General features: G+C 44.9%; 1 protein-coding gene across 1 annotated transcript in view; it reads right to left on the reverse strand.

Annotated features, from left to right (window-relative positions):
- foxp4 (forkhead box P4) overlaps positions 1-5,000 on the reverse strand; it is a 267,767-nt gene that overhangs the window by 261,619 nt on the left and 1,148 nt on the right. The window lies entirely within an intron of this gene.

Genomic DNA, 5,000 nt, shown 5'->3' on the forward strand with positions numbered 1-5,000 from the left:
TTCGTCCTTCTACACCTCTCTCTCCCACCTCTCTTTTCTCCCTTTCTCTTCTACCTCTGTTCTGCTTCTATTTTCTGTCTGTCTTTCTCGTCTCCTTGCAACTGCGTCTATTTTCTTTATCTTCCACTTCTCCTTCTCTCTGCCTTTTTTCTTTTCTTTTTCGCTTTTCTGCTTTCATTTGTTTTGCAAGCTCTACAGTCACGGGAGAAAATGACACCGCTCCCCTGCCCGCCTGCTCGGCCGGTGACGACTCGTAAAAACAGCGCTCAGTGTCTGAAAACGTGAAACCCAATTTATTATTCACACACACACACACACACACACACACACACACACACACACACACACACACACACACACACACACACACACACACACACACACACACACACACACACACACACACACACAGGGCTCGCCTGAATAACACTTTCAATTAAAAACATATGTGTAATCAGCACTGGCCTGCTTCTTCACGCCGGTCTCTCTCACACACACACAGACACACACACACTGCTTCTTCACGCTGCTCGGACTCGACCCGTCAACGAGCTGGCCCACCCGTTCACACACACACGCGCGCGCACACGCTCTCTCGCTTTCTCACACATACACACACACACACACACACACACACACACACACACACACACACACACACACACACACGCTCTCTCTCTCACACACGCTCACACAAACACAGGGCCATTAAAAATTCAAGACCGCCTCTAAAATAATCCCCTGTTTTACTTCTCACTATAAAATCAAATGTATTTAAAGAAATTAATTTTACTCTGAGCTGGGATGTGTTTTTAAGGTTGGCGACATTTTTTTTTCTTTGGGGGGGGGGGGGTATCCTGCATCGCTGTGGACTTATTCTGCTTTCACTCACCTCCCTCTCTCTCTCACACACACACACACACACACACACACACACACACACACACACACACACACACACACACACACACACACACACACACACACACACACACACACACACACACAATGCTGTGGACTAATTCTGATCTCGCTGTGATCTCAAAGATTCTTTCTTCGTTCTCACTCGCCTCGCTGTAGCCTTACACACACTCTCGTCTAAAAGATGTTCTGCGCTTACTCACACTGACTTCCGTCTACAAGATGCGCTGCATCCAGACTTTCACGCTCGTCTACAAGATGCGCTGCATGCAGACTATCGCCCTCGGGTCTAAAAGATGCACCTCAAACCGCTTAGATGGCAACAGGCAGACGAAAACACACAGACGTGGACGCGCATGCACACACACATACTTGCCTCCAGAACTCACCCACACATACACACCAACACACACACACACAAACACACAGAGAGAGACGGACGGACACACACACACACGTACACACAGAGAGAGCTCCACCTTCCGCTGGCCATGGAGATTAAAAACTTCAAGCTTTTGTCCCGCACACTTGACAGGATTCCTACAAACTCAGAATGCAGTGGCCACACACACACACGCACACACACACACTGCACACCCACCAAGCCAACTAACTCAAGTGCATCCCTGGGGGAGGTGGCTGCGGGGTTTGTGTGTGTGTGTGTGTGTGTGTGTGTGTGTGTGTGTGTGTGTGTGTGTGTGTGTGTGTGTGTGTGTGTGTGTGTGTGTGTGTGTGTGTGTGTGTGTGTGTTGAGCTAAGGGGTGAAGAGGTGAAAGCCGTCATCACAAATGTAGATTTCACAAGGAAAAAAAAAACACTAAAACAAGTTCTAAACTTGCCTCTTCAGGAGGCGTCCAGGTGAGCAAAACGCCCCGGGCAACACACACACACACACACACACACACACACACACACACACACACACACACACACACACACACACACACACGCGCACACACACAGCATTCCTGCGCCTGTCATGAAGCTAGTTACCTGCACACAATAATAATAGTAATAGCAATAATATTAACATTTAATTAGAGAAAATTATTTGGAAAGACAGTGTTTTTTGTTTTATTCTAAGACAATTCTTACAAGAACTGGAAACATTTCTTTCTTAGATTTTGGCCACTGTGAAAAACAAAATATGTGATTTGACCTATTTAGAAAAAAAATTGCAAGTGCTTAAATCTTTTTTAAAAAAACACAGACGAAATCTTTGTGATTGTGAGAAATAAAAAAAATCTTTGCAAAAAGCCGTCACTTGGTTACACCGCACACTCCAGCCTCCTCTTCTCTCCTCGCTTAATTGTTTCTTCTTTTTTTTTATCTTGAGGGCAACCGCATATGCGTGTATCCCTCTCCCTCCCTCTCTTCTCCTCCCCCTCTCTTCCCCCTCTCTTCTCTCTCCCTCCCTCCATCCAGCTCTCTTTCTGTCTCTCTGCTGGAAACACTACAGTGAGGAGCCACATTCTTTTCCTCGCCTCAGTCCGGCCCAAATCACTCTGCCCAAGAATGCTGCCCTCACACACACACACACACATACACCGTTGTAATTGTCTAATTTCACATTGGGAGGAGAGAGCTGGAGAGAGTTGCGTTGCATTGGGAAGCGAAGCGAGGCCCCTCACCTCAGTGAAAGGTGTGTGTGTGTTTGTGTGTGTGTGTTTGTGTGTGTGTGTGTGTGTGTGTGAGAGAGAGAGAGAGAGAGAGAGTGGTGGGGGTGTAGATAATTTAACTGATCAGATTGAAGGCTGCGTCTGATATGCTTGAGCTACAGATAACACGGACGGATTATGGAGACGTTTAATCCCATCACTATGCCAACGATATCAGACACCTTAAAATAATACAACAATTCCACTTAGTCACACACACACACACGCGCGCACACACACACACAACCCCCCCCAAAGACCCTTCATGAGAAGGGAGATCAGCAGAAACACACACACACACACAGATCGCAGACACACAATCACCTTTTCCACCACGCCGCTGCCCTCATCCTAGAGTGTGGCTGTGATTTTTTTTTCCTTTCTTTTTTAAATCAACCTCTCCTGAAAACAATAAGCCGTAAAATTTAACAGTATAATTTGCTCTCAGTATTCTATTAAATTTCTGTCGGCTGTTTCAATTAAAAGTGTCACGCGTGACGGGCCCATCAGCATAGCTCCTGGCCTTGCAGACAGACGCTCGCTCGCGCGGGCAAACAGCCAGAGACACGCAGCACTAAATACAATTAATTGAGCCAAGAGCGCCATTCCGCATCAATCAGCCGATAATAACCACCGACTCCAACACCATGCCACGTGTTTATGCTTCTCATGACAGCAGAAAATAGGCTATGGGTGAGGGGAACATGGATTCATTGTCAATCAAATCACTCCAAATTGCTTGGAGCGCGCGGGACACTTGGACAGGACGTCACGGCTCACGAGGCGCATTCTGCGTTCTAAAGAGTGACCTGCGTGGTGTACAGGTGGCGGCTGTACTTGACATCTCTGCTGCCGATATCAGAGACTAGTCACGTCTACTCGTGTCAATCACATGGGCTTGCAAGATTTAATAAATAAAACATCACAACAACGGCAATTAATAAAATATTAGTAAAATGTCATTCATAGTTTTCACACTTGAAATTACGCAAAGCTTAATGGCATGACAAAGGTGACATTATTGCACTAATTTATGAATTAATCATTGGTTGTCAATAGTAAAACTATAATTTTTAAAACATGCAAACACAAAGAAGGGGGTTAGGGATTACAAATAAAGTTTAGAAGGAGTGACGGTTGCACATTGCGAGCGAGTTCTTGAACGGGAGCATACCTTGTGGTCAGCACACATGTGGCTGGTTGGGGTCGTGATATTACTGAAGACAAAAGTAGGCTGTGTAAATTTCGTTGGACTACGATGCAACATGAAATCTAATGTAGACCTTTGTCTAATTTAATGTAGGCCTATGTCTCATTTTTTGTATAATAGTCTAATTAAATGACCCGAACGACACAACTTGTGTTTATAATTTGTCCTCCATTTTAACATGCATCTGGGCTTCCAATTTAAAAAAATAATAATAAAAATGAGTCGGTATCAAGTTACATTTTAATTCTGTCTCAATACATTGGACAGTTATGTGTAGGGCATTTGGACAAAATAATCAAGAATGAATTCAATCCGAAGTGCTTGAGTACAAAGTAGGCGAAGTTATTAAGAAAACTATTGCTAGGTTATGGCCGCATTGAAGGGGAAAGGATTGCAGCATGTGACGTAGCCGGTGGTCGAGTTTCACATGAGAGAATGTAGGAAATGGGCAACATTTTTTGAAAACACACAAATCATGAAATCACATCCACACAAGAGTGACTTTCTGTCATTGACGCCACAGTAGCGGGCAAACATTTAAGGCCTTATAGTCACCCCGCCTGAAACTCATCAATCGCATTTAATCAGAGACTAACCACCTGGAAAATGTGCTAGCACGGTGGAGACGACACCACAGTCCACAGCTTCAGAGGATGCTTCTGTGTGCAAGTTAAAATTCATATTTTTTCTTTCACTAGTTTATTAAAATTAATCAGGCCATGTCGCAGAACTCAGCTACATTTTCAGCCGCGTAGTGTGCGAGTTTAAAGCAACTTTGAAAGGGTGTTCAGGCCGCAGCTTTATTTCAAATGCTTAATGAAGTGGAAGAATAGTGGGTAACAGATTTCTCCCACCGTCCAAAACGAGGGGTGTTAAAAGAAGAACACGATTACTGAGGATGTGTGTTGAGCACAAGGCTATTGCGGAGCTCTTGTTTGAACATTAAAAAGTCCCCGCTATTGAAGTGTGTGTGAGTGAGTGTGTGTGTGTGTGTGTGTGTGTGTGTGTGTGTGTGTGTGTGTGTGTGTGTGTGTGTGTGTGTGTGTGTGTGTGTGTGTGAGTGAGTGTGTGTGTGTGTGTGTGTGTGTGTGTGTGTGTCGTGATCAGTCCGGGCATTCAGCTACCGAGAATGGCACCTCTCTCCCCTCAGCTCAGACAAATAAAACACTTCAGATCCACCACCAAGTTCTTGAAGAGGAAGAGAACATGAC

This window comes from Engraulis encrasicolus, chromosome 14, assembly GCF_034702125.1.
Source record: "Engraulis encrasicolus isolate BLACKSEA-1 chromosome 14, IST_EnEncr_1.0, whole genome shotgun sequence".
Lineage (NCBI taxonomy): Eukaryota > Metazoa > Chordata > Actinopteri > Clupeiformes > Engraulidae > Engraulis > Engraulis encrasicolus.